This window comes from Phodopus roborovskii, unplaced genomic scaffold (assembly GCF_943737965.1).
Source record: "Phodopus roborovskii unplaced genomic scaffold, PHOROB, whole genome shotgun sequence".
NCBI classification, from domain to species: Eukaryota; Metazoa; Chordata; class Mammalia; order Rodentia; family Cricetidae; genus Phodopus; species Phodopus roborovskii.
The window spans coordinates 8968-29705 of NW_026126542.1; the positions used below are offsets into that span (position 1 = coordinate 8968).

Consider the following 20738-nt stretch of genomic DNA (forward strand, 5'->3'; position numbering starts at 1 on the left):
TGGAGGGAGATTGCTCAGTGGTTAAGAACATTTTCTGCTTTGCCAGCAGCCTGGAGTTTTGTTGCCAGTACCCACACTGAGCATCACTTAACCACCTTTAACTCCAGTTCCAGGGAATCCATATGCCTCCGTTGGTCCATTTACACACACACACACACACACACACACACACACACACACACACACACCTCACCCCCTCTAATCACACATATATACATTTAAAAATACATCTGTTTTAAAAGCACAGAATCTGAAGGGGAGAGGGGCTTTGTCTGTTAAAACTTCCCAAGTCCATGCAGGTGAGAGCAGCTACAGCTGATCTCACATCAGCAGTCACTTACCAGCATCCTTCCTCCCTTGAGAGTCTGCACCTACCATAAACAGTAATAAGGATAGATTCCTCCTCTCATTGTAAGGTTTTGGCCCTTGAAGTTTTTTTTTTTTTTTTTTTTTTTGCTAATAACCAAGCAATTTCCTAGCTGGATTTTCTATACTCTAAACTTTGCTGAGTGTAAATTTTGTGGTATACTTTCACACATTTAACAGTTAAATTCAACATGTACATTTCATGGTATAATGTATCATATTTTCTATAAAATGATGGTGCCCTCCAGATGTCATCTTTTGACAAGATATAGTCATTGTTGTCCCCATATTACACAGCAATCTACTATTACAAACAGTGGTGGCACATGCCTTTAATTCCAGCACTCAGGAGGCAGAGGCAGAGGCAGATGGATCTCTGAATTTGAAGCCAACCTTGTCTACAGAATGAGTTCCAGGACAGCCACAGCTACACAGAGAAACCCTATCCAAAAAAAAAAAAAAAAAAAAAAAGCAATACACTGAGGAACCAAAAATGACCTATTAGAAGCTGTGTAGCTAGAAGGTAGAAGGGGAGGAGCCAGGGTTTGAGTTCTTCCAGGCAGATCAGGCTTCTACCCACCATGGTTCACAAGGAAATGCCTTCACAACACTTAGGCAACTGAAATTATCTGGGAGCAGATGATTGGTTGACTTCTAAGACAAATCAATTAACTCAATTAGCAAAGAACTCCTGGGCACCTACCATGCATGCTGGGCTAAGCTAGAGGATGCAAGGATGAACAAGCTGCTGCTGAAGAGGCTGAAAGCTGCCATGCTGTGAACTTGGCAGTGTACCAGATGCTGTGGATATGGTGGTGTTCATCACAGTTCAGGAAAGTTTTGTCACAGACCTCTGCCTGGTAGGGGACACACGACCACTGTGTATCAACCACAGGACCCATGACATGGTCACTAGCTACTATTTACATTAAAATTAAGTAGTATTAAAAGTATACTTCCCTGGTTATTTTAGCCACATTGTAAGTGCTGTCTGTGCTAGTCTAGCATCTAACATAGATCAGTGTCATCACACAAATTCTCTAACTGGAGTGTTTGGAAGCACAGAGAGGAGACTGCGCGTCAAGATGTGGTGGAGAGGGCCAGCACTGGGAACAGTCCCCTCACAAGTCATAGTTTGGAGCTGAAGGGCAGGTGCCTTCAGTCCTTACTATTCTCCTGTGAAGGCATTACATATCTCTACTTAACGAGAGAAGAAATGGACTCAGATATTGAGAAACTCAATTTGCCTGACATTCCAAAAAAAAAAGATGAGCAAGGGCACATTTACTTCAAACCTGATGAGCTGCAAGAGTGCGCTCAGAAGCCTAATACTGCAGGAAACCATGGGTAAAAGAGATCAACACTATCTTTTGGAAGGTGTAGATGGCAACTTCAACAATATGAATTGATCACTCCGTGCTGTGTTCTAATGCATTTGTGAAGTACTGATGAGATGTGTGCAGTGTACAGAAAACTAGGATCCCTTGCCACATGAGGACAAAGACAAACCTGTGAACTGTTGGCAGAATAAGTGAGTGCCCTCTAAACACTGTAGGAAATCCAAGAGGTACCAATAATGTCATCCCATGGAGAATCATTGAATAATGTTATCCTATGAAGAATCATTTAATAGGATCATCCCATGAAGACTCACTGAATAATATCATCTCATGAAGGCTCACTGAATAACATCCCATGAAGACTCATTGAATGAGGAAGAGTCAAAGGTGAGAGGGGAGGGTGGGGATGTCCTCGAAGATATAGCAGGAGCATTCAGGCAGGAGCAGAGGCTTGGAGAAGCTGTGAGTGGGATCCACAAGGCTGACAATGATGAGATGAGCAGGAATACCTATGGCTTAGGCTTGAGGGTTATCCAAATGAGATGACCCAGTCCTCTGTATGGTCATAGGCTGTCAATGAAAATCTGGAAGTGTCTTAGTGGATATACCCCAAGCCATTAAACTTAAGAGTAGAGTGAAGAGATCAACCATCAGGCTTTCATCTCAGGGAGTATTAGATATCACTACACACGTTCTTGTTCTAGAAAAAAAAATCTTTGGAGAGGCTTTGGGGTTACACTTCTTTGTTTTCACAGTATGTCACACTTCTACTTTCCCTCACACTTCTCTTCAAGCCCTGAACTAGACGCCAGTACAGAGGCTTTGGAATTTCTTCCTGGAATTTGGACTCAATACATTACTGTGCGCATCAGGAAAAAAAAACTGACATCATATAGACTTGTGAATAATGCAAATATGACATGCCAGTGCTACCACACATTGTGGCTCACTTGCCAGCACTGCAATGCCTTGTGGATATTTTGGTTCACTGCTTACACCATATCTGCTCTGTTTTGCTTTTGCCTAGACACTTTTCTGTATTTTTTTTTCTGTACAAAAAAATCATCCATAAGACTCCATTCTACTTTGAGTTTATAACATAATAAGTCCCCAATTATTGGTCTCCCTTAAGTAGTAAACATATTATACTATGAACACTTTCATACAATATTTTTTGGTATGTGCTTTTAGTTTTAGAGAACAGAGCCCCAAATGTGCTGAGTAGGTACAGGTTTGGATAATTACACACTCCCTAGTTGTTCTCTAGGAAGAACGTTATTTAACATCTTTAATTCTCTAGAGAATATTGCGTTTGTACATTGATTTGGAGTCATATATTGCCCAGATGGTCTCATACTCTCTATGTATCTGAGAAGGGCCTTGAACTGTTCATCCCTAGGCCTCCACTTCCCAAGTGCTAAGATTACAGGTATGTGTCACCATATCCAATTTATGAGATGTCAGGGATTGAACTCCAGGTCTCATGCACTAGGCAAACATGCCACCAACTGAGCCACATTTCCAATTTTGAGTTATTATTTTGCTTTTGCTAATTTAAAGTATTTGGAACCAATGAGATTCCCAGATATGTTAGCTTTGCCTCTCTACCTTAGTGCCTTCATCATGAATGTGGATAAGAAGATTAAATTTCAAATTTTGGGCTGAATGAAATCACCCAGGAAAGCCACTTGGCTGAGGGCATGGTACATAGTGCAGAGGTAGGCAATGACCCTCCCTCATTCATAAGAAGTGCAATGGTACTATATAGCTCCTTCACTTTGCACTTTTCCTTTATTTCTGTGAGAAAGCATCTGTTTCAGATAGTTATATCCTATCTGAGGGCATGCTTTTATTTTCATTCTGTATACCTGGGCATTTTACCTGCATGTACGTCTGTGCTCTATGTGTACATAGTGCCCATGGAGGCCAGAAGAATACATTGGATCTCCTTAGACTGGAGTTACTGGTAGTTGTGTGCCACATGTAGGTGCTAGGAACTGAACCTATGTTATCTGGAAGAGTAGCTAGTGCTCTTAACCACAGAACCATCTCTCCAGCCCTACAGGGACATGTTTTAATACCACTGTCACCTTTCTATTCTCTTTCATCTGTTGTGTCTCCTCCCTTATTCACCACCTGGTCCAAGATCATCACTATAGCAACCACATTCAAGGAACAATATTACCAGGATATAGACAGGCAGGTGCTAGAAGGCTATAGCATCCTTCCTGCAAATTCAGAGTTCAAGAGTTACCAGCTTTCTAGGTGGAAAGAAAGCCCCAATGGCTGCCTGTTCTACTTTGCAATCACATGATATTTTCCCATCAGCAGAATTGGCCTCTCCAGAATGTACTAAATAACACCTATTGAGTAAATACCATGGAAGGTATAGGCAAAGGAGAGAATTTGTTCTGTTCATTCTTGGCACCCAGGTATCATAGTCAGCACTCTCCTTCACTGCAATCAATTCTCAGATAATTATAATATCACTGAGCCAATTTTTGAAGCATCTTTGAGAAACATTTAATTAGATTCTTAGCATGTAATTAGCAGGGCATGGAGCAGTCTTTTGCAGAGAGGACTCAAACTTTAGATAGGTGGGTTCCCCCCCCAGTAGTTTCTAGCCATGAAATGCATAAATTGTACTTTCTTCTTGGTCTTTGATGGTGTTAAAAATTGATGAACTAAAAGAAAAAAAGAGGACTTGAATATACCATTTAATAGGATAAAAGTGAAAAGCCTTACAAAAATGAAAACTGAAAGTTTGGAAGCTCAGAAGGAGAGAGGATATAGGGAACAGTAAAACAGCTAGCTTAATTGTTTTCCTCTTTCAGAATACAATACCAAAGGTAATTTTTTAAACAATAGCTCCATTTAGAAAACTATAATTATATAATTTAATGTTGAAAGGAAGCAACAACAATAAAAAAGGCAAAATAAAACTAAAAACTGCTCAAAACTGATCTTAAACTCTATATTATAAGGTAGGTAGAAATGTTGACTTTAAATTTTATACTCTTCTATATCATTTTAATATATTTTTTACTTTGAAAATGTCTTTATTCAGCTATTTTACATACCATCCAATCCATCCATCAAAAGACCACAATGCTTCCAGAATATCCAATGCTATGTATGCAATATTGCTATAGACTATAGGACTGTGTCTCACCCTTCTGAAAACCTACCCATTAACAGTCACTCCCGGTGTCCCTAGCAGGCCTCCTCTCTCTGCAGCTGATTTCTGCCTCTCTAGATTTGGACATTCTTGATATTCTATTAAAAATGGAATCAAAGAAACATTGTGTCTGGCTTGTGTCCATCAGCATGTTTTCAGGATTCTACCATGTATCAGCGCTTAATTTCCATCATTGACAATTTACATTCTATGGACATAACCCATTTTATTTATTCACTCACTACTTGATGGATGTTTGTTTTCACTCTAAGCTGTTGTGAACATTTGGGTACAGGTTTCCACGTGGCTTTGCTTCCACATCTCTTGGGATGGAATTGCTTGCTTTACACTTAACTTTAACATTTATAATTCCATTTTATGTATTTATTTAGCGTGTGTTTGTGTGTGTGTGTGTGTGTGTGTGTGTGTGTGTGTGTATACACATGTGTGTCTCAGCATGTATGCAGAGGCCAGAGGACAAGTTTCAAGCATTGTTCTCTTCTTCCACCATCTGGGTTTCAGGGATCAAATTGGGCTCATCAAGCTTGGTGATAAGAGTGTTATATTTATTTAGTCTTTTTGAGCAGCTATTAAATCATTTTGCAAAGTGATTTCACCTTTTTGTATTCTCACAGCAAAGGACGGGAATCACAATTTCCTGACTTGCACACAAGCAACTGTCATTGGTTGTTGCTTTGGTTTTATTCTAGCTACTGTTGTGGCTGTAAAGTGGAGAGTACTGTGGCTCTGACTTGCATGCCCTTCGTGGCAAACCATTTTAGAATCCTCTCATGTGTTTATTGACCATTTGTATGTTATCTTTGGAGAAATATCTGTTCTAATATTTTGCTTATACATGTTATTTTAGTCTTAAAAGTAGCATTAACTGTTTTAAACAAGTATAAAGTATAAAAAATACATATTGAAAGTTATAAACAGTTACTTCTGGGTGAAAAAAAAATTGAAGAGTGTCTTTTTTGCTTTCCTAAACATTTCTAAGTTTTTAAAACCCACATAACTTTTTTTTCATGTTCTCTTCATTTAAATGTTTTCTCTGATTTAGAACATCACCAGAAGAAAACAATTTTAAACAGTCTAACATAAAGAAAAAGACAGCAGTATCTAATATTTTGGCATCTTTCTCTTCAAGGCTTGTCTAGATTTTGTGGATTTTTAAAATTTTAATACATGTACAAGGTCAAAATGCACCTTTTATTGATTTGTTTTGAGATAGGGTTTCTCTGTGTAGTCCTGGCTGTTCGAGAAGTCACTTTGTAGACCAGGCTGACCTCAAACTCGGAGCTCTGCCTGCCTTTGTCTCCTGAGAGCTGGGATCTAAGATGTGCCCTGCCACAGCAGCTGCATCTTTTATTCTTATGGCATCAAAAGAATCTTGCATATTAAGTGTGATGATTCTTATCTTCTCCTAATGTCTCCAGAGGAAATGCCACTAGGAGTTGTGATCTAGGGGCTTCTTATATGACGTGCACTAAAATCAATGTCCTTTACACACACACACACACACACACACACACATACTGTTCCCTGCCCAGTTCCAGAGGATATAGTCTGGTCCTTAGCTGTAGTTTGCTGCTCCAACTCCCCAAAAGCTGGATGCACAAACTCTATTTTACCCCGATAAAGGAAACAATAGAGCCTTGGGGACAAGACCCCCAGAAGAGATTTCTTTTTTTCTTTCACTGGTTTTATAGCACTTCAGGATCAAACATGGTGTTTCATATCAGCTAGGCAAGCACTCTGCCACTGAGCTACAGAGAGCCCTCAGAAGACACTTTTTAATCCACACACACACACACACACACACACACACACACACACACACACACACACACGGTTCCTCTGTGTAGCCCTGGCTGTCCTGGAACTCACTCTAGGACCAGGCTGGCCTCGAACTCAGAGATACACCTGTCTCTGCCTCTGGAGTGCTGGAATTAAAGACATGCACCACCACCACTGCCCAGCTTCAGAAAACTCTTTTTAAGACTTGATAGAGAGTTCAGTTTTCTGAACTGATAGAGGCAATTGACTCTTTATGGTCCCATGCATGTCTATGAACGCTTTAGAACAGCAGTGCTATCCAAACCACGGGGGAGGGGGGGTCGGGGGGGAGACAGGGAAAGGGATGGGGGAGAGAATAGGATCCAACCTGGAAATTGCAAAAGGCTGCCTACAGTGGTGCAAGGATAAACCTGAGTCCCAGGCTAGGTCTTTAACTCAGAGTGGGGGAAGGGAGCAGAGCACTTCCAGACTCCCACTTCTTCCAGGCAAGGTGCTACTCATCTTTCCCTGACTCCCTGCAGGTAGCTCAGGCTGTGGGGCCAGTATGGCCAGTGAGATGTGGGCAGTTACACTTTCCTCTCTTCTGCTTCAGAGACTTTTGAAGACATTTATTGAAGATGGAGGGAGTCAGGTTCCTCAGTTGTGGCGTGAAGCCAGCCTCACACCGAATCTCGGTGCTGAGGCACAAACAAGGGGCAAAACTTCACTGCATCAATGAGCTGACATTTGAGGGGCATGCGTGTCCTGGCTGGTTTTGTGTGTCACCCAGACACAAGCTAGAGTCATCAAAGAGGAAGGAGCCTCAGCTGAGCAAATGCCTCAATGATATCGAGCTATAAGATATTTTCTCATTTTGTGATCATTGAGGGATGGCCCAGTCCATGGTGGGTGGTGCCACCCCTGGACAGGTGGTCCTGGGTTTTGTAAGAAGGTGGGCTGAGCTCTTATAGTTATGGCTGTGAGGCTAGCGATCATGTGGGACTAGGATGAACCAGAGCAAAAAGGAGATACCATAATAGAGGGAGCCATTATAGTTTTGAAGAGAAAACTAACTCTAGAGAAATGTCCAAAGACCTACAAGGATGACCCCAACTAACAATCTGAGCAACAGTGGAAAGGCTACCATAAATGCCCTTACCTGATAATGAGATTGGTAACTAACTTATATGCCAGCATAGAGCCCTTGTCTAGTAGCTGGTGGAAACGGAAGCAGACACCTACAGCTAAACACTGAGTAAAACTCCTGGAATCCAGTTGCAGAGAGGGAGGAGTGATAAGAAAAGTGGTCAAGACCAGGGTACAGAAACCCACAGAGACAGCTAAACTGAACAAGGGGAACTCATGGACCCTCAGTCTGATAGCTTGGAAACCAGAATTATACCAACTCAGACCTTCTGAATATGGGTTCAGTTAGAAGGCCTGGGCAGTCTAAGGGACCTCTGACAGTGGAATCCCTGGTGCACAAAAGGACTTTGGGAGCACATTCCCCATGGAGGGATACTCCCTTAGCCTAGAGAGAGGAGGGAGGGCCTAGACCATATACATGCATGCACACATACATACATACATACATACATACATACATACATACATACATGCACACATACTACAGGCTGAGCTAGCCAGGGGAAGCAAGCCAATAAGCAGCTCCCCTCCATGGTCTCTGAATCAGCTCCTGCCTCTGGGATACTGCCCTGTGTGGGTTCCTGTTCTGACTTCCTTCAGTGATAAACAGCAAGGCTGAAGTGTAAGCCAAACAAACCCTTTCCTCCCCCACTTGCCTTTTGGTCATGGTGTTGGTGTTTCATTGAAGCAATAGAAACCCTAACTAAGACAGTATGTTGTATCAGTTTGCATGTCCTAATGAACTCATTTCTCTTTAGATGGCTGTGGCAGATGGTGGACATTGGCTCTGAAGGGGAAGTCAGACTAGGGCTCTCTACTTTGCCAGCAAAGCATTCAGCTTCAAATGTGGCTGCTAGGAGAGCAGAGGCTTGTTTCGATCATCCTTAGATGGGCATAAGAGGCACTGCTGTCTTTTCAGAAAAAAGGAGAGCAAAATCCATGTTGTCTTACTAGTGCACTCACAAGGGCTTGGCTGATCTTAGGCTTCACTGGCGGACTGAAGCTAACATTCACATCTAGCCACAAACATCTCTTGTGTTATTAGCATCACATGTGCCATGGCATCTCCCTTCAGAAAATGAAGCCCAGGAAACACAAACATCGATCCTGGAAGCTGCCACTTCATCTGGGAGAAAGGCCCAGCCTTGTTCACTGTGGTAGTTTGAGTGAAAATGACCACCATGGGCCCACAGGGAGTAGCACTGTTAGGAGGTGTGGCCTTGTTGGGGTGGGTGTGGCTTTGTCAGAGGAAGTATGTCACTGGGGGGTGGGCTCTAAGGTTTCAGATGTTCAAGTCAAGCCCGTGTCTCACTCTCTTCCTGCTGCCTGCTGATCCAGATGTGGAACTCCCAGCTACCTCTCCAGTGCCATGCCTTCCTGCATGTTGTCATGCTTCCCACCATGACAATAATGGACTAAACCTCTGAACTGTAAGCCAGTCCCAACTGAATGTTTCCATGTAAGAGTTGCTGTGGTCATGGCCTCTATTCACAGCAATAGAAACCCTAAGTAAGACATTGACTAATCACCTAGCACATGGGGAAATGGCTAGAGGGAGGCAGCAGCTGCAGTCTGGTAGGACAGAGATGGCTCTACCTAAAAAACATGAGTGGCTCCATCAGCATCACTTTCTCTTGCTTACAGAAGATTCCTCTATAGTCTACATATTGTGGGCTATGTTTCTGTGGATTCTAACCAATGGTGGATCAAAAAGTCTTGAGGAAATAAGAACTGGATCTATTCTAAACATATATATATGCGTGCATGCATGCGATGCGTGTGTTTATAATATATATATATATTATACACACACACATATATATACATATATATACATATATAAACACATATATGGACACTTTATATCATTGTTATTTCCTAAACAATGTACTGTAATTATTTATAGAGAATTTACATATTGTTAATTACTATAAGTAATCTAGAGATTAAATATGATTAAATATATGGGGCAGGTTCATTCCCAGCACAGGAAAGTATGTGAGGACTGCATGCATCACCTGTAGACTCTATGCCATTTTATATTAGGGACCTCAGCATCTGCATTTTAGCATTTGTAAGAGCTCCTAGAATCAACCCTAAGATATAGAGGGACAAGTTCCTGTTATTCTTTTTAGATCTGTCATCCTTTTTATTTTTAACCTATTTGATGCAAATATGTTCATTATTGATGAGAAAATTATTGACATTTTATTCTGGAAGTAAAAAGCCAAAGATTTTGTACTTCAGTTGAAACATTTTGGCATGGGGATCCCATGCTCTGTTGAGACAACTTTGGGCACATTCTGGAGAACTCTTCCTTCTCTGGGGACAAAATGTCCTCCAAGGATTTGACTACTGATTCCCTGATGATTTTTGTGGCTTTCAGAGAAGTGTCTCAACACACTGCTCTTCAGGGTCTCCTGGGACACAGGGGCTCTTGGCACTCACTTCAATCCCCCTCTTCTACATTGTTTTTATTTTCAATTCCCCCCACCTCAAGTTTTTAAAGCAATGTGTCCAACCAAATGAGGGTTCGTTATTCCTTACCAAGATCCTGACTTGTGCTGGGCATAGTAGCGCAAGCCTTTAATCACAGTGTTCAGGTGGTAGAGGCAGGTGTCATCTCTGTGAGTTCAAGGCCAGCCTGTTTTACAGAGCAAGATCTGGGACAGCCAGTGTTATGTAGAAAGACTCTGTCTCAAACAAGCAAGCAAACAAGATCCTGACTTGCAACTTGCTGAAAACTCCAATTCAGGAAGCTGGAGGGATGGCTCAGTGTTTAAGAGCACTGGCTGCTCTTCCAGAAGACCCAGGATCAATTCCCAGCACCCATATGGCAGCTCACAACTATCTGTAACTCCAGATCCAGGAGATCACATGTAGACAGACATGAATGCAATCAAAACTACCAGTGTACATAAAACAAAATTAAATATATTATTAAAAAAGAACAAAACACAACAACAACAAAAAAAAACCCTTCAACTCATACTGAATTAAAAGAATGTGTAGATGTTGTTAGCATTTCCAGCATTTCTGGGGTCCCAAAGCTGAGTACTAGACCATCAGCATCCAGGCAAAAGGCCTGGTCATCCTAGGGCCTTATGTAACCTATGCGCATGCCCAGTGTGGCTACGTAATCTATGCACATTGGTGGTGTAGCTATGTGACATTCACATGTGCTGAGCAAACTTTAAAAGCAGACAAGCCCGCCCCCACTCCCTCTCTTGACACGTTTCTTCCAGATAGCCCTGCACAGACCCTCTCTCCCTTTCCCGGCTCTTTACTAATAAAACTCTTAAAGGGGGTTTCGTTGTATATCATGTGATTCATTCTGGAGCACAGTAAATAACAAAACATTATTTTAGAATGCTCTCTAGGATTCAGTGTGGTCCTCTTGACCATCCTTGAAATTCTTTTTCCTTCTTTCTCTTCTCCATTCTGATCCCTCTTACTTCTCTCCACTTTCCAAACAAATCATTGTTGGGTTCTTGTGGGCAAAGTGACAATTCACCTAACAAGGATGTTCATGTGTCTGTTCCTAACAAGAAAAAGTGAAAAACAAAAACAAAACAAACAAACAAAAAAGAACAATGGAATCCTGAAATTTGAAGGCAAGTGGATGGAACTAGAAGAAACCATCCTGGGTGAGGTAACCTAGTCACAAAAAGATAAACGTGATATGTACTCGCTCATATATGGATTTTAGACCTAGAGCAAAGGACCACCAGCCTACAATTCACACCACCAGAGCAGCTAGGATGCAAGGAGGACCCTAAGAGAGACATACATGGTCCCTTACAGAAGGGAAAAGGGACAAGATCTCTTGAGCATATTGGGGGGGGGGCAGACAGTGAGTGGAGGGGGAATTAGGAGAAAGAGAAGGGGGAGAAGAGGAGGGGAAAGGAGAACATGCGGGAGCAGGAAGATTGAGTCAGGGGAAGAATAGAGGAGAGCAACAAAAGAGATACCATAATAGAAGGAGCCATTATAGGTTTGAAGAGAAAACTGACACTAGGTAAATATCCAGAGACCTACAAGGATGACCCCAACTAACAATCTGAGCAATAGCGGAGAGGCTACTTTAAATGCCCTTCCCTGATAATGAGATTGGTAACTACCTTATATGCCATCATAGAGCCTTCATCTAGTAGCTGGTGGAAACAGAAGCAGACACCCACAGCTAAACACTGAGCTGAACTCCTGGAATCCAGTTGCAGAGAGGGAGGAGTGATGAGCAAAGAGGTTAAGACCAGGCTATAGAAACCTACAGAGACAGCTGACCTGAACAAGAGGGAGCTCATGCACCCCAGACTGATATCTGGGGAAACCAGCATTGAACCAACCCAGAACCCCTGAACATGGGTCTCAGTTAGAAGGCCTGGGCAGTGCTTCTGACAATGGAACCCGGATGTATCCCTGGTGCATGAAAGGACTTCGGAAGCACATTCCCCATGAAGGGATACTCCCTTAGCCTAGAGACAGGAGGGAAGGTCTAGTCCCTATTCCAAATGACTTGACAGATTTTGATCACTCCTGGAAGGCCTCAACCTCCCTGGGGTGTGGATGGGGAATGGGCTGGGGGGGTATGGAAGGATTGGAGGAAGAGGGAACTGGGATATGTAAAATAAGAAAAAATTAAATAAAAAATACTAAAAAGAAAGAAAAAGCAATTGAAGAAAGGAGGAGTGAGCAAATCTGACAGGAAATAGATTGTACAGGTAGGTGAAAACCAGGGATGCTTACACTAGATACATCTTTAAATGTATAAAAACAACACAACATCAATTTAAAAAAAAAAAAAAAAAAACAACTCTGGAATTCCCCACCCAACATGAATACTTCAATTTTTAGTGATTTTATTTCAAGATTTTTTTTTCATGTACAATTTTTGCATAGTGCATATGCTTTTATTTTGGTAGAAATCTGTTAGAGAAACCTTATATTAGCTCTTTTTTCATATCTCTTAAGGTTTGGAGGAAGAATGTTTTAGGTTTAGAATTGTATATCTCTAGCATTCATATCGTTTCTAACTGAAGAATGTAGACGTTGGTGGGTTTTGAAAAGAGCAGAGATAATGCTAACCTTGGGCAAAGAAGTGTGAATGAAACAGGGCTTAGATCTGGGAAAGCTTCATGCTTCCTAGTTATAAGGGAAAAACAGGAAGTCTTTTTGAGGTATTGGGAATCATATAGGCTTTTAGAGGGTCCTTACTTTTCAACCCACCTTTACACTGTGCCTCTGTATATACAGCAGAAGGCAGCTAAGGATCTTAGAAGGTAAAAAATATGAGGACATTTCAGAGCATGTCTCTGCTACTCTGGTGAGGTAGACCAGGAGTCTAAAAACAAAAGAGAATGCAGACTTCACCAGTGTAGGGAAGGAGGTAGGATGAGAAGGTAAGTTGTATTAGTTACTTTTCTGTTGCTGTGATAACATATCATGACTAGAGGAAGAGGCTTTATCTCAGCTTGTGTTTGCAGAGGGATAGAGTCCTCGAGGTAGGGAAGGCATGGCGTGGCAGAAGGCATGGTGGAAGAAGCAGGAAGATGGCTAAGCAAGTTTCTATCCAGAAAGAGCAGGAAGTGGGTAAGGCTATAAGCTCTCAAAGCCCACCACCAGTGACATATTTCCTGTCTCAAGGTTTAACCTCCTAGAGGTTCCTTAACTTCTCCAAACAGTGGCACCTGGGGGACCAAGTGTTTAAATACATAGGCTTATGGGAGACAGTTTTCAATCAAACTACCACACAGGTCTCATGATTCCTAGGTCAATGTTCTTCTGAATCATGGTAAAAAAAAAAAAAAAAAAAAAAAAAAGTAAGGAGTGATAAGGGGGTGGATGACTAGGGAAAAGGCAGAGAGCCTGCATAGGTTCAAGCCAGATGTGAATCCCAACACTGAGAGGGTGAGGTGGACCCAGGCTCCTTCCTACCCCTAACCTAGAACCTCTGTAATTGACATCACTTGCAAAGGGAAAAATTAGTTTTAGACAATGGATTCTCACTGAGTATATTAGCCACACTTGGGTTAGGCTCCATGTCTGAGAACAGTTAGCTAACACAAAACTAACCTAATGATGTTTTTGTAGACTTTTCGTCTCATGTTGCTTTGTTTGGGCACTTTATTGTTTTTTTTTTTTTTTTTTGCTTGTATATTTTAGTTTCTCTCTCTCTCTCTCTCTCTCTCTCTCTCTCTCTCTCTCTCTCTGTGTGTGTGTGTGTTTCTTGTTTTTTTTCTTATTTGATTTTTTTTAACAGAGAGAGAAAGAAAGGGGTGGAGTTGAGGTAGGGAGGATCTGGGGACAGGAAGAATCATGATCAGAATATATTATATAACATAACTTTTCAATTACAAGATTCAAGATAAAATTCAAGATAAAACTTTAAAAGGGGAAAGGACAAGAGAAATGGAGGAAGGAAAGGAGGGGAAAAGGGAGAGAAGAAGGGAGGGAGGGAGGGAGGGAAGGAGAGAGTGACCAGAGAAATGGAAAAAAACTGAAGAACAATTGAACAAGAACAACAAAAAACAAAAGTAGACATGAGATTTCAAGACTTGGCTAATCTTAAGAGTGAACTTGAAGGGGGGCATGTCTTTAATCCCAGCACTCTGGAGGCAGAAGCAGGTGGATCTATGTGAGTTTGAGGCCAGCCTGGTCTACAGAGCTAGTTCCAGGACAGGCTCCAAAGCAATACAGAGAAACCCTGCCTCGAAGGAAAAAGAAAAGAAAAACCGAAGAGTGAATTTGAAGTTAGAGAACATTAGGTACCCTGGAAAACTCAGCCCTCCGCAATTAAAAAAAAAATAATAAAGCTATACAAAACATTTAAGCCCCTTTGTCTATTTAGAAATACATTTCCCTGAAAAGAAGGCAATTCTAGAGTTGTGAAAGGTAAAGGCACAACTGTCTGATGTCAATGGCTACAATCCCAGTCTTTCCTCTGGCTTCATGTTTGTGTTTGTTTTCCTAGTGGCAGCATCCATGATACTAGGAAGAGGGGGAACTAACACAGCACTTCCAAGTTCAGTCCTTAAAATACCTGGCAGTTTCTAGTTTCTCCCTTTTAGACACACTGGATGCCATGGAAGAAACGTGAATGCTGTAGAGTAGCCCAGCCATATGAGAAGTAAGAGGTTATATTAATGTGGTGGAGGACTGAGATACCTAACATCAGAGTGAAGCCTTCTAGCACCTTGCTAGAGGAATGGAGCCAAGGGAGCTTTCAGATTAGTTCATCTAGTGTCCTGTTAGTCAGGCATCAATGTTTTGGGGCTACTGTGTTCCAGTGTGGTTTGTTGGGCGGTAGTAGATAACTACAAGTAGCAGTTCCTTATTAGTTATGAACCTGTGGTTCGGGTGTATGGTCTGTTGATCTGGATCAAGCCTGACTAAGCTCACTGGACTTGTTTGTGCCTCTGAGAACAATGAGGGCTGGCTAGGAAAGATGACCTCCAGTGTGATGACTCAGCTCTTGCTGGCCAGGGTCTTTGCCCTGGTAATGTCAGAGTCCCAGGAGCTCATGCAGAAATGCACAGGTTTTCAAGACTTCCATTGTATCATGTGTGTTCTTGCTTCATTGGCCAAAGTAGACCACATGGTAAATCCCAGGAAGAAAGACTGGCTAAAGGGAAGTTGTCAATTGGGGACCATTAATATTATTAAATCTGTTTTAAGAAATGCATGCATGTCTCCTGTATGAGGGAAATATTAAATAATAATAGTAAGACTTTGTACCAAAGATCTTGAATCAATTGGAAAAATATTTGAAATTAAGTAAGATATTTAAGTGAGTATTTTCTGTTTTTTAAATAAGCTTTGAGATTTTTTTTCTGGCCACGCCACTATTTCTAATGATATTGATGCTCTTCTATTTCCAGTAGAAGGTGACTCTCCTGATCCCCTACCGATAGAATTAGAATCAGGAGAGAATTTTGTCTCAAACTACACAGAACTAACACTGCAACATCAAAGCTCTTATGGCATTTCTTAAGAGTCTGGCTTCACAGCGTTAACTCTCTAAATGTCCGGTAGGTAGCTGGCTTTGGGACTGCTCTACAGAAGCCCAAGGCCATGTGCTTCTGTGATTACAAAAAGCAGTCTAGGTGCTAATAGGAAAAGCAGCTGTGTGGAGGAGGCACACAACTGGGGTGTCTGAATGTAACACTCTCCCACTTTTGATCCACTGCGATTTCACTTAGGTTTGGCTTTGCCTGTTTTCAAATCCCCTGGGGTATTTTTACTGACATCGCCTCTCTGGAAAGCAAGTTGATATCCCACTCCTTGAATTTCAGAGTGGAAGTCTGAGGAGCAGGCAAATTACACACTCCCAGATCTCAGCTAGTCTGCTACTAAGAGCTGTGTGATGCTGCCCCCTAGACAGTGATTCACAGCAGTAAGAAGGAAGGTTCTTTGATCTTTGATCTGTTCCTCTTTGTCTGCTGCCCCCTCCACTGGCCCCATCTTGAACTCTGTTAAGCCAGTATTTCTGTTACATTTTGTTCAGGGCCTAAGAGAAAGGGAAGCTGTTCTGGTCTGTGAGTTACTGAATGTCTTTGAGCCATGGTTTTCTCATCTGAAAAGCGTGCAAGCTGGGCCACCTATTTGCTCTTGCTGTGCTCTTTAGTAATCTCAGGATGCCAGGATGTAAGTCAGAGGGTCCTGGGTCAATGATGTCCTTAACCTCCCATAGTGGCCAGACACACCTGGAAGAAATACACTGGGAATAAAGTCAAATAAGAATGCACATCGATTTAATTTGTCGGTTTCACTTCAATAAAACTTTAGAATAATGTAACTTTTGTTATAAAAGAATTATTATGCTCCATTCTGGGCTGATATCAAATCACGACAAACTCACTGGATTTGGGGAGGGGGAAAGATTTCAAAACTGCAGACAGATGTTCTTTGTAGAGTTTCAAGGAGTGTTCCCCTCAAGCAAGGATCATCAAATACTGGCCTTATGCTCCCCACCCCCACCCCACAGAACGTGAGCCATATTTTCCACAAGTGTCTTGTTTCGTTTGAGAAAAGTGGAAGGAAGTTACGAAGCTGAAAAATGCCACTTGCTTCGATCCGACTAGAAGGGATTGCTACCTTCCTGTGCCTGTTGGATAAATTTAATTTTAGCCTCCAGAACAGCATCTTTAGATCTGGCTCCTACCCTCTTTGCAGCTATACTAACCTAGTTGAGATTCCAAGTAGCTCTAACAGGCGTGCCCCATTGCCACGCTTTTGCGCTGGACCCCTCACTAGCCTATCCCTACTTGTTGGATAGGTCTTCCTTCCTTAAAGCACCTGCTATCCTTAGAAGAGGACAGCTGTGATCTCAGAACTTTTGCCTGTCCCTTCCTCGTGGACAGAAGGAGCCTGCTCTTAAGTGCTGGCTCCTCAAGGAAGAGAAGTCAAGTCAGGCATAGCCTGGTTCAGTGGCCTGGGGCAGGGGCACGTTCTACACCAATACAGAGGTCCGCAGTGAGGCTTCAAAACTTCGAAAAGCGCCTAGAAGCCCTGGAGTTTCGGAGGCTCCTACTAATTCCAGAGAGCCGCTTCACCTCTGCCCCCGTCCGGGTTGCAGCCAGCGGCACAGGGTCCACGGTCCCCACGCACCGACTGGGGCGCTTGGTCGGACCGCTGGCCCCGAGGCTGCTGCAAACCGGTCTGGCTTCCCTGCAGGGCGTGCGGGATGGAGCAGGGGGTGGAGAGAAAAGGGGAAGAGCCTGGGCGGCTGGCGGGCGGGGCCTGCAGCCTCCCGGAGTCGCGGCCGCCTCGCAGCCTGCTCGCCGCCAGCCTCGCTCGGACTCCGGCGCGCCGTGCGGGGACCCGGAGTCCGGCGGTGGCTGCCACTCCTCGGCCGCCACCCCGGATCTTGCCTCGCAGCGCTGTCCACGGCTCCCGAATCCTGCTGGTCCGCTTGCCAGTCTGCTGGAGAGAGGAGCGGCGGGAAGGAAGAGGAACGCGGGGACACGCACACCGGCCGCGGCGCGCGCGCATTGCACACTCGCAGCAGCGCGTCCCCGTCACCGCGTGTCCGAGCCGAGTGTGGCCCCGCGGCAGGGCCCGGCACCTGCCCGCCTCCGCCTCTGTCCCGGCTCCGCCCCGCCTGCTGCCCGCCGCAGCCACCAGGGAACCCGCGACATCCCGACAACTTGCCCGCCCGTGGCGCAACTGGTCTTGGCCGCCTAGGTTCCAGCACGCCGGCCGGGGGAGGTAAGTTTCCTGCGCGTCCCCGGCAACCCTGCCTACACCCTCCCTAGCCGCCGCGCCGGAGGCTCTGTGTCTCTGCTGAGACCTGACCGGCTTGCTCTCCACCCTGCCACTTTGTCTGAGTTGTGCTGGGGGTGACGTGGAGAGGGCGCCCGTGGTCACCGAACCTGGACCTTCGTTCTTCGGGGGGCCTCAGCTGCGCACTCCCCACGGGCACCCACTGGCTCTCCACCCCGGTCCCTGGGGTGGCAGTGACACCCGCTGATCACTGTCTCATTTAAGCCAGAGCCCCCTCCTTCGTTTCAGGGGAATCTGCTGAGTTTGGTTGCAGTGGGAGAGGTATCCCCCGTCATTCTCCCTTGCTACTAAAAAGCAACGAACTTGTTAGGCGCCCCGGGGATGTCCAGAGGGGCTTGCGTGAGTCGGTGCTCTGGTGATTTCTGGCTCCGGCGCTGGATGGAACAGGTTGAGGTACGGTTCCAGCCTAAAAACAGTCACGGACTTTTACCGGTTCCCTCTCTCCACTGGCCCAGGCAATGTGACGATTCAACATCTGGGGCGGCGGGCTGGCAGTATGGGGGAACGGGGTGGGAGAGTGCTGGAGTTGGATTGGCCACTCTAGTGCCAGGAGTCGTTAGAACAGAAGACAACAAATGTCTGCTTATCTCTCATCTACGCAGATGAGCATGTTCTCATTTCTTACCCCCACCCCGCATGCCTGCTGTCTGCCGTGCACAGCATGCTTGGGTAGAAACCTGTTCCAGAGAAGTTGTTTGGGTAGGTCAGTGAATTTTTTTCTTCGTGCCTACTGAAATCAGGGCTTCGAACAAGGATCTGCTATTTACTGTGATGCTATTTAAAGGAAACACACTTTGACCCCCAAGTAACACCCCTTGACACTGCCCCTAGATGACAGCCTCAGCTAAGTGGAGGTCCCCGCTGTAAAATGAAGGGCCCATATGAGAACTGAGAATGTGTTAATCTGACCTAAGAAGTGGCCCAACTCCTTTCTCTTGAACTTAAGCTTGGAGGACCCCCCTTTGTCCCTCTTCCGGAAGACTTCCCTCTTGTTCTGTGGAGAGGCTGCAGTGTTTTTGCAGTTGTTGGAGTAGATCAAAGTCCAAGGATTGGTTTTCCCTTTGACTCTGGTGGTGATGAAATAAAGGGGGTTCTTGGAAGCTTTTGTCAGAGGGCTACTCGCTGAAAGGAATACCTAGTAAAAAACAATCTTGCCCAACCAAGTTCAAGACTGAGCCCTAAGTGTATGTATGATCCCTGAGCTGAAGGAAATGCTGGTTATGTGTGCAAAGGCGGAGACCTCTGAGGATGGCTGAGAAATGCAGTCAGCCTACTCTTGGTGTGTGATGTCCATCTTGGGAAGGGAAGCTGTACGGCGCTTACAGGTACAGCCCCATTACAGTTTTGTTCAAACTAAGAAAACTGGAAGGACTGAAGAATACCACGTAATATTTGCATCAGTGTTTTTGCAGTTTTTAAATACTTTTCAGTATTCTCATTGTATTTCAACCATTTCTGAGGGGGAAGAGATAAAGATGATAATTGCATATTTACAGGAGGCATGGGGGATTCTGGGATTTATCACAGTGACAAGTGGTTGTTAGAGTTACAGCTAGGTTTACTGTTCCTAACTCAGAGCCAGCACTGTACTTGAACTCTTGGGTTTGTTTGTTTGTTTTCTTTATTGGCCAGACTTGTCTTGCCTCCATGGTGGGCAGTACAGTCTCATTGTGACTTACCACTCACTTACTGCAGATAGGAGGAAACTCAGGGTGGGACAACCATGGGAGTTGTGCATCGCTTCTCCTGTGAGTGGAGTTTCTGAGAGGAGAGTTCATCTAATCTCCTCACAGCTTGGTGCTTTGTGTTTTCTGTCATTGTCCCACTTCTGATCAGGATGAGGTCATGCTGTTGTTCAGCATGCTGGTTGGTGACCTAGGCTGTAACTCCAACACAGCTTCTGTGCCAGATCATAGCATCTCCAAGCCTAAAAAAAAAATCTTTCTTATACAAACCAAAAAGTACCCATGGAATTCTGTTTCTCTTGTCAGCTTCAGCATTCTGTGGTTCCTAGCAATGTGGCATTACTTCCTTCAGGTCCTTTTCTTCTAAAGTTTAGGGGAAGAGAAATGTCCACCCTGTGTCAGCCAAGGGGTTTAGCTTCTCATTGATTCCAACTGCAGTTTAGTTTTTCTGACTTTGACTGTGGACCACTCTATGGAGGGGAAGAGAATTAGAAATAGGTTTAAATTTACTTCTGTTTGACTTTAAAATATTCAGCGTAAAGTTTTCTCAGGTACAAGTTGGTTTAATACTCCAACAGCATATGCACACATTTATTTAGTTAGTTAGTTTAGCTTGTTTGTTTCTTTTGTGTGTGTGGGGTTTGTTTTTTTTTTTTTTTTTTTTTTTTTTTTTTGAGACAAGGTAGCCTGACTGTCCTGGAAATCACTGTAGACAAGACTGGCTTTGAACTCAGACCTGCCTGCCTCTGCCTCTGTCATCCCCTCAAGTGCTGGGATTAAAGGCATATGCCACTACTTTCTGGTCTTTTCCCTTTTTTTTTTTTTTTAGATTTGTAATTTGCATATAGTAAATACCGCCCCCCATGGCTGTTAAATTAATGGAGGTGAATGATATCATTCATAAGAAAAGCATGCTATAAAATAGACAGTACCTCCCGTGTAAATTCTCAGCATGGAAGATAA

The 20738-nt window shown here is 43.7% G+C and overlaps 1 protein-coding gene across 1 annotated transcript in view; it reads left to right on the forward strand.

Annotated features, from left to right (window-relative positions):
- The first annotated feature begins 17691 nt into the window (after positions 1-17691).
- Positions 17692-20738, forward strand: part of Pip5k1b (phosphatidylinositol-4-phosphate 5-kinase type 1 beta) — a 269852-nt gene continuing 266805 nt past the window's right edge. Inside the window, exon 1 of the mRNA XM_051200132.1 lies at positions 17692-18015. The gene's annotated coding sequence lies outside the window, so the exon portion shown is untranslated. The remainder of the gene's footprint in view (positions 18016-20738) is intronic.